We start from the raw sequence: 9,933 nt of genomic DNA, 5'->3' as shown, positions 1-9,933 counted from the left end.
TATATCTACTACATACTATTTGGTTAATAATGTTATTATTTTGTTGAAAATGCAATTATTTTGTTAAAAAGTAATCTTTTTATTAAAAATTCAACTACTCAGTTGAAAGTTGAACTGCTATGCTAAATATATATATATTTTTTTGTTGGTTAAAAATTCATGTGTTTAATTGAAAATTTAAATTTTCGATTTTCAGAAACTTGACATTTTTTTACAAAATCATCTTCTGGATTAAATGATGAACTTTTTGGTTGTTCGTTTTTTTTATTCATAATTTCAGTTTTAAATTAATTTATTTGTTTGAAACTGTAACTACTTGGTTGACACTACGATTTTCTTTTGATTAAGAATTACTTTTTTAACTGAAAATGTAAATATTTAATTTTTTATTTAAAATTGATATTTTGAATTTAAAAGTAATGATTTTCAGTTGAAAATGAAAAAAGTATGATAAAAAGTCATTCGTTTTCGTTTGAAAATTCGTCTTTTGGTTAGAAATTTCATGTATTTTGACCATTTTTGTCGACTAGAATTCTTTTCAGTGTTTAATTGATCTCGGATTTGTTTTTGTTTTAACGTTACGGAACAGGTATCTTTTTACTTTCTTGGTTCCTATTTTGATTGGTATAAATGACTACCATAAGTACCAAATTGTCAAATTGTAATCAATTTGAATAGAAAATTGTTTAAATTTAAAAGATTAAATTTTCAATTTTGAACCCTTCTTTAAAAAAACCCATTTCAATTCTATTCTAATGAAATTGATCAATTTTAAAAAATGTTGCTGATAGCATACAATTTTGAGAGCTTCTTTTTGAAAATAGAAATTTTTTAACACTTCAAATTTCAAATGATCCAATTTAAAAGGCTTTTGTTCCGAAACGATACGAATTCAATCCCTTTTCCATCCATTCCAAATATTGTCTGTCTTCAAAATTTCAACTACTGTACAATATTTGGAATTGGAACGTTTTGAATTCAAAGTCGTCAAATATGTAAATTTTTAAAAATATTAATTGTGAATTAATATTCAAATCTCGGAAGGGCTATAGGAGGGAGGGCTATTGAAGGGGTTCACTGCTTTTTGAAAATTTGATCGGTCACTTTTAAATTGTTTATGTTTTTAATTCTAGGAAATACAGAGCAAAGTATGTGAATATTTGTATGTGATATTTGTGACACGCTCACCGAATTTTGTTGAACTTAGTCGCCCTTTTCCAGCTCCCTTGTGCTCACCGAAAATATTTGTGATACGCTCACCGAAGTTCGGTCAACTTAGTCGCCCTTTTCGAGTTCTCTTGGCTTGCAGACATGCATCTAGTTAGGGCATTGTCTAGGCCGTCTAGCCTAGCCGGTCTTTTCGGGCCCTAATCGAGTGTTGGCTAGCCTATCAAGATCAAGAACTTTCCTATGTTTTAAATCCAAATAGATTTAAACAGGCTGACTGTCTAGCGCTAGATTATCTATTCAAGACAAGCAATCCCTATAATTTTCAATACGGCTGTGAAAAAATTGGCACGATCATAACATATACCAAATTTGTCATTAATTGGAAACGATTGATAGTTTTTGAAGATTATATTCTGTCTATATTTTTGATACATTTCTCAAGCAACATTTTTTCTGAAAAAAAACTCTCATAAATTTTGGGTAGAAAAATAAAAACCCACAGCCTTCTCTTTTGCTCGATATAAAAATGTATAGCGCCAGGGTTAGTAGATTCTTTCAAAAGTGAAATTTTATTGCGTGTAAGGTCGAAGTTTGATCTTACGACCCAAGAGTTTCGTGAACAGGGTTTTGAAAATCGACTGATATTTCTTCCCTTTTCACATTACAGCCGACGACTTATCGAGTTACAATGACGTATATCGTTGCAGAGCGATTGGATTTTCCCTACCGTCTTCGGTGCGGTATTTCCCAACAACGAGGAAGAAACTCGAGGGAAACTATATTGCTTTAGCGTCTATAGAAATTATTCCGATATTCTTTCGCCTCTTATCATTTATCGTTTTCTCTTCCCTCTCCGATGATTTAATTCAGTTCACATTAACAACTGATCGCTTGGAGCAAATCAATTAATAGATTACGAACGATTCTACAGCTACAAACTCGATAATAATTTAATGATCGACGGGCTACACTTCCTGTCTGGATATAAATATAAACTGTCCTCATTTTCAGGTACAATGATATTGGCATATTTTCATGTTTGAACAAATGTCAGAATTGGGTTGAAATTAATCCACTGTTTATTCGATCATATCTCTGATCCTAGAATTTGATGTACATTCAAAAGGTTTTCCAAACAAGTTTAAAAATTTTTTAAATTCCTTATTTTGGTGCCCTAAACTCCCCAAAACGAAGTATCAGGTTTTCAGAAATAGAACTTCAAGGGAAACTTTTGTTTTAAATTTGATTTTTTTGTTAATTTTACATTTAAAATCAAACTTACATAAAAAGACAAATCGTAACGGAGTTTTAAGATAAACTCCTGAATTTGAATTTGAAAATTCAACAATTTTATCCACATTTCCTTTCTTCCTTGACCAAATAATTTGATTTGATTAAAAATGCAACTATTTTGTTGGACATTATTTTTATTGTTCCAAAAATTAATTTCTATTTGCAGAAATGTTTTTTTTTTGTCAGAAATGCAACTGTTCGGTTAAAGATTAATTGACTTCGATGAAAAATAATTGTTGGTAGAAAATTTGTATTTTTGTCTTGACAAGTAAAAAATCTAGTAGAAAATGCAACTGTTTGGAACAAAGTTGAATTACTTTGTTTAAAAATTCTTTTTTCTTTAAAAACTCAATAAATTTTAATGGAAATTCGTATCTTTTTGGTAAATAATTGAGCATTTTTACTATAAGCTTCATGTCTTTTGTTAGAAATTCGTCTTTTCTGATGAAAACTTCATTCTTTTAGTTAAAAATGTAACTATCTTGTAGAAAATGGATGTAGTTTGTTGAAAATTCTTTCTTTTTAGGTTAAACATAAACTTTTCAATTAAAATTGAAATACTTGGTTGAAAACTCAACTGTTTTGTAAAAAGTTTCTTTTTTTAAATAAAAATTTGACGATTACATTTCTGGTCAAAAGATGATATTTTCAAGTTGAAGAATTTAAGTATTTGGTTGAAAATTCATGTGATTTGTCGAAAATGTTCTTTTTGAAGCAGAAAATTAATTTTCTCGGTTAAAATTTAAATTGTGTTGTTCAAAAGTCATCTGTTTGGTTTGATTTACCAAGAACGAAAATTGGGAGATGAGCAGTACATAGAACCATTTATATCTCTCAATAAATTAAAATAAAGAAATTTGAACTTTTTGAGATTTTCGCAAAAGTGTAACAATTAAAAAAAAATAGTCTTTAAATCTTTTCTAATACTCTTCAGCGATTTAGTTAAAACTTTCGCATTATTTAATAAATTATGCATGTTTTATATTTTTTCACCAAAAATTTGTATTTTATAACAAGAAATTATTAGATATTAAAGATTAGAAATTGCTAAGCAATTAGTATTTTCCTGTATCTTACCAAAAATTGACATTTTTAAACAAAAATAATAAGATTTTTCAGATTTGTGAGGTTCATAATTTACAACAAAATTTAGCCCACGTTAGAGTTTTGAAAAAAATTGTCTTTAAACAACAAATATTAACTTTTGAAGAAAATTTACAATTCTCAACAAGGTTATGTTTTGTTTAAAATAATAAGATTTACTAGCTTCAATAATTGAGTTTTTTGTCGTACATTCACATTTTCATTAAAGAATCAATATGTTTCAAAGAAGATTTTAAATTTTAAACAATTTTAGGTTACGTTGGCGTTTTATATCGAAAATTAGTATTTAAATAAAGGTTCAAGTTGATGAAGATTTAGAATCTTTGATCAATTTTTGATTAAATGAGAATTTTTTTAAATTAGATATTAGTATCTTTAATTGACAGAAATTATATTAAAAATAGTGCAAGGAAGATTGTCAACTTTTTAAGAATTTAAGTTATGTTAGTACTTTCAATACAAATCATGATATTAAAAAAAACAAATCTTTGTAAATCATTAAATTCAAATCATAAATTTTTTATGAAGATTTACAATTTATAACAATTTTGTATTATATTATGTCAGCTTTTTTTCGCTGAAAATTGGTATTTTTAATTAAAAATCCACAAGATTATTTATGTCGATTTGAAAAAGCTTTACCTTTCAGCAAATGCATTTATTTTTTAGTGCCATTTAAATTTAAAAAGCAAAACAAAAATATAAAAAAATGCAATTTCCCTATCTAGAATTGAGCAATTTATTATTTGCAGCAGGGGAGGTAACAGGGGAGTTTTTTGTTATTTTACAGATGTCACTGATGCATAGGAATGTAAATTGTAACATCTAGCTGTCAGAAGGGTGGAATGCCGAGAAAGAAATTGCAAATTTATGAAGTTTTGAGGGGAGATGGGAATGCGTCCCGCAGGATAGCTCGCATGAGTTCCTCGAGAATACGCCTAGAAAGTCTAATTGCGGACATTTAGGTTCCCATGAGACTTTGTGGAATCCCTACCGAAAACTTAGTAGGGAATTACGGGTCTCCTAGAAATTTCTCGCAGATTTCGCTCATCTATGTAACTTTAACTTTTGAGCTAAAATGCTTCGATAAAACGTAGACATAAATGACAAAATATTCATTTCGCAAGGTTCAAGAATTAGAGATTTAACTTTAAAATTAGGTAGTAGTTTCTCTATTTTCGAAAAAGATTCTTTTTTCTGTTTATCACTTTTCAAATTAAAATTTAAAATTAATAATAATAAAAAATGCTGTATTTAATAGTATCTATTATCTAAAATAATTAAAAAAAGCAAGGGCAATATTTTTGTATGATTGATGAAAGTTGATGTTTTAAGTTCGGAATTAATATATATGTATTAAATTTGTTTACAGTATATGAATAATCACACGGTTGCAGCTCTCATAAAAAATACGAATTTTCGAACAAAAATACTAATGCACGCAATACTTACATAAAGTAAAAAAATTGTTTTAAACATAAATTTTCTTTTAAATTAACTGTTTTTTATTTGAAATTATCGATTGCTGGTAAAAATTGTCAACATAACTTAAAATTGTGAATTGCAAATCTTCTTTGAAATCCATACCGATTTTTTAAGTATTGAAGAAAATTTAAAAAATCATTTTTTAAGTTCATTAATGATTTTTGTTTATGATAAACGACTTTTACCTAATTGTTAAATAACTACTAATATAACTACTAATATATATTTCTGACGACAAACAATAACAGAATCCGATTTTTCACAAGATTCTAAAACTTGTTCAAATTATGATTATTTAAAATGCTAAGATAACCTGAAATTATATATTTTTTATGTTATAGCGGAGCTAGAGGCATTTTCTCTGCAACTTATAAAATTAATAATCAATATTTAAAAATATGGACTTTAGACCATGTTGACATGAAAAATTAACATCATATTATTTATAGCCTAAAATTGTCGAAAGTTTTTAATCTAATTTTAAGCCTATTTTTGTTGTTATTAAAAAAAAACAATTTCCCATAGAAAACATAAAGATCATAAAAAAATCGATGAAAGATTCTGAGTCTCATTTCAATTATAATGATTTTTGTTTTAGAATACCAATTTTTTATTTAAATGACTTAAACTGTCCAAACATTATAAACCTCTAAAATCTAACTGTTCGTTTTCAAAAATAATTTCCTGTAAAAAACGATAGTATAACCTGAAACTGTTTAACAATTGAAAACCTTGTTCAAACTACTACTTTTAAATGTTAATACCAATTTTATTATTTGTTTTATTTTTAATTATATTTTATTATTACTAATTTTAATACCAATTTTGTGGTAAAGTGGTAACATAACTTTTTTTTAAAATTTTCTAATGATTTCTTTTTTTAAACACCAATTTTATGTGTAAAGCGTTATTGCTACCTAAAATTGTTCCAACTTGTGAATTTTCTGTGAAATATATTTTTTCGCATTCATAAAATTAATTGATCACGAAAGACGTCAAGATTACCTAAATTTTTTTAAAGATTATAAATCTTGTTCATATTATAATAATTTTCTATAATAATTTTTTTAAATTTCAGTACAAATAGTACCGGCTATTTGTCGTTTTGTACCGAAATTTTAGTGAAAATAGCCAAACTTTTTCGGTATGTGTAGACACCTGCCTTTTTAAAACACTAATTTCTGGTGTCGACGGCTAAAGCAACGTACAATTTTTTAAAGATACTACAAACTATAAACGATATGCAAGCACTAACAACAACAGTAAAAGTACATTTTTGGCCTTTAAAATATAATAATTTGTTATTTAAAATATTCATTTTGGTAGAAAAAGCTAATACAACCTAAAATTGTTGTAAAATGATAATCTTGATGAAGATTTTTGTTTAAAAACAACGATTTCAGATGAAAAAAAACTAATACAACCTAAAATTGTTAGAAGTTTTAAGTTTTCTTTGAAACTTTATTATTTCATATTATTTTTATTTTTTAATATAAATCTTCAGTGAAAAGCATTAACATAAAAAATGCATCATGTTTTCAATCATTTGTCAAATAATTTGAAAGTTTTAATGTAATGTAATATTATGTTTTTTTTTCTTTATCCGATTAAAATGAATTATTAGAAAAATTAATTTTCAAAGTTTCAAATTTAAGATATGAAAAAATTTCAAGTAATGAAAATAAAACAGGTTTTGAACACCAATGATTTCGAGATTTTCGAGACATATCTTGAGACACCACTTTTTTGAGATAGGAGAAATGTTGCCAGAAAAAATGCATTCGCGACGAAATTTTTGGATGATAATATTCAGTTCTTATATTATCTTGAAGTAACAATTTTCTTAAGAATGATGCAAAATCATATTTTCGTGTAATGAAAAGCATGAAATCCCCTAAAAATAGAGTTTTCGATGCTATGTTCTCGACTAGGGTAATGAATTAGTTTTTGTGGATGGAATGATACTTTTTGTTCTACTTGTTCAAGCCAAAATGAATATAGCCTTCATCTGTAAAAAAAATCTTCCCTAGCTCCACCAGGATTTGAACCAGAGTCTCTAGATTCCCGCTCTGGTGCTCTAACGTCTGGTGCTCCTGACCAGAGTTAAGAGCATCAGATCGGTAATCTCTATACCTGGGTACGATTGGTAGCATTGTCAGAGATACATTTTTTGTATAGGTATAGAGTGTAACCATTTTGGTTTAGAAAAGTATATGAAAAGCTGTTATTCCACCGACACAGGGCCTTCTCATAATAATGGATTAGAAATTTGATGTAGACCATTAAATTAAACGATAAAACTAAGATAGAACTCGACGGACCCTCTCAGCATGCTCAAATAGCCATCTGCACATTTTCAGTGGATCGCAAAGTAATCTTCAGACTGAATATTAACTTTTCTCGTCAAGGGAAGCGTCATGCATTTGTAATTTATCGCTCTTACGTAACCTACCTCCGAACGTAAAAAACCAATTTACCTATCTTTCTTTCTTTTTCTTGCTCGCTCTTGTTCACTCCCATCCTCTCCCTTATCTATCCTATTTATCGAACTATTTTTCTGTTCTCTCTTACCCCTTTCTCTCGTCCTTGCTATCGCGATAATTTAGAGTTGGCGCTGCGGACAACGTAGCAGATTTTTATGCATCAGTGGATGTTGCCAAGGTACCCGCCTATCTGGAGAACACAAGACTCGAGACTTGAAAGCCTTTTCCTCTTTCATTATTTTGCGAGAAAGCGGCTTACGCTTCAATGCCATGGCCGAACAATCCGCTCTTTGGAAATTCGTACGATCCGATTGTCAAAGTGGATGCCATGTTTCTAATTGTTCAAGATGATGGACGAGTGAAATTAAATACAACCCAGCTGACACAGTTACAAGTCTGAATAGTCACGTGGTTGTAACAAGATTCAGACAAACAGTCACTAGTGGCTTCCCTGGGTGTCCTCCAGTGACAAAATATTTCCCACTCAAAGCAGTAACAAGTTACAAACGGAGCAGGCAACATTATACGGCGATTAGTTATATGCTTGTAAGAAATTGATGTTTGGAATCGCAACGTGTAATGACAGCTTTACCTCAAAATGCACGGCGTTTCGGAATTATAACTATTAATATTCGTGCGAAAATATTGGAAGAGGACATAATTAAATGATAAATAATTTCCGGGATATTGAAATAGTATGTTAACATATCTTTTATAAAAGAAAAACCGAGATTTATGAGCTGAACTCTTACGAAAAGGAAATTCCATTTGAGGTTAATACCAAAATGTATGCGTTTAAATAAAAATAAAAATGTAAATTAATTAGGTAAAATATTTGTATACTAATGAACTCTTGTTATATAAAAAAGTGTAATTATTCCTAATGTGTTTAAATCATAAATCTGCCTTCAAAATTCTTCTATAGTACATATCCATTTATAATACGTCTTTTATTCAACAAAACCTTCTCATGTGATGATAGATTTGAATCAGTAAGGAAAAAAATAATTTTAAAAGCACTTTTTTATTTCATATAGATTTGTCAATTTTTAAATAGTTTTTCTACTATCAGTAGAAAGTTCTCAGAAGTTCAAAATATTGTTAGCTATAAATGACGATTTTATTAAAATGTAGCGTTTCTAAATTATTCCTCATACACATTACCGTCAAGATGGGTATTTTCTGATGCATATCTAAAAAAATAAATACTACTAAACAGAAATCATATGCAAATCAATAATTGCAACTTCAGAGGCTGAAGTAGAAATATTCATTAAAAGTTTCTTTTGGAGCGCATCGAAAATAAAATAATTTTTATTGTTTTATGGTGCTTTGTGTTTAAACTTTTGTTTCAAGTATTTATGAAATTTTGTACCAAAAATAAACCAAAGATAGAGAGAATACTTACAAATTCTACAACAATTAAGCAATGTAAAGAGCAATTCCATGTAATTATAATTTTTATGAATTTAATTTATTGTTAGTAATCTCTCCTAAGCTTGGACTGACAACCCTAAACTAATTGTTAAACAATTCTAAAATATAAAAGATATTCAAAAAATAGAATTTTGGTCATTTCTTTTAACTATCATAACCTTGTCATGTTGTTATCCAAAGGACTTTTAGAGAACATTATAAGCTATGCATAAAAAACTTTTGGTAAAAAACTTAAAAATAGATTTTTTTTAAAGTTAGTTCAAAATGTTGTCTAAAAAATACAAAAAGTTTTGATTCTTGGTTCAAAAAATATTTCTTTAAAACTGCGCCTGATTGTGAATGCTTTAAAAAAAAAACATGTTAATAACATTCAAAGTATTCACGTCCGTCTGTCAGTCTTACTTTTTATCAGTTAAACGTAATGTTACTTTTTGCTACAAATAAAATGCATTAGATGTGAATAAATAAAGATTATTTATTTTATTTTTTACACCTATAATCCCAAAAAAATGAAATTATTCTAAGGCACCCAATATAAAGTTCAAATATTTTTATTTAAAGATAATAATCAAACGATTCAATTTGGAAGATTATTACTTTTACATTGTTCATATATTACAGCAATCTATTGTATATGATATAACTTAAATTGTGTTCATACTTCGTAAGAATTTGAGGGTAAACATAAATAGTGGCGTTCCCGGTTCAAATCCGGGCTATGTCAGATTTTTTCTCGTTTCAGTAGAAAACTATTTGACCAATAATCGGCGAAAATTTGACAGCAAAAAATTTAGATATCGAAATAGGGTAAATTTAAATATGTTATTAAATTTAAATTAAAAGCGAAAAAATACTGTGATACAATTAGTGAATTGCTTCACTTTAACGACCTGAAATTGTTCCGTGAATAAATAAATTTGAAATTGATTATGATTCACAAGTCATTCTGTTGCATTTGCCT

The 9,933-nt window shown here is 27.9% G+C and overlaps 1 protein-coding gene across 9 annotated transcripts in view; it reads left to right on the top strand.

Annotated features, from left to right (window-relative positions):
- Window positions 1–9,933, top strand: part of LOC117181424 (UDP-glucuronosyltransferase 2B15-like) — a 204,765-nt gene that overhangs the window by 186,329 nt on the left and 8,503 nt on the right. The window lies entirely within an intron of this gene.

This window comes from Belonocnema kinseyi, chromosome 10 (assembly GCF_010883055.1).
Source record: "Belonocnema kinseyi isolate 2016_QV_RU_SX_M_011 chromosome 10, B_treatae_v1, whole genome shotgun sequence".
NCBI lineage: Eukaryota > Metazoa > Arthropoda > Insecta > Hymenoptera > Cynipidae > Belonocnema > Belonocnema kinseyi.
The sequence above is the reverse complement of the archived record's forward strand: the minus strand, read 5'-3'. Positions and strand labels throughout refer to the sequence as shown.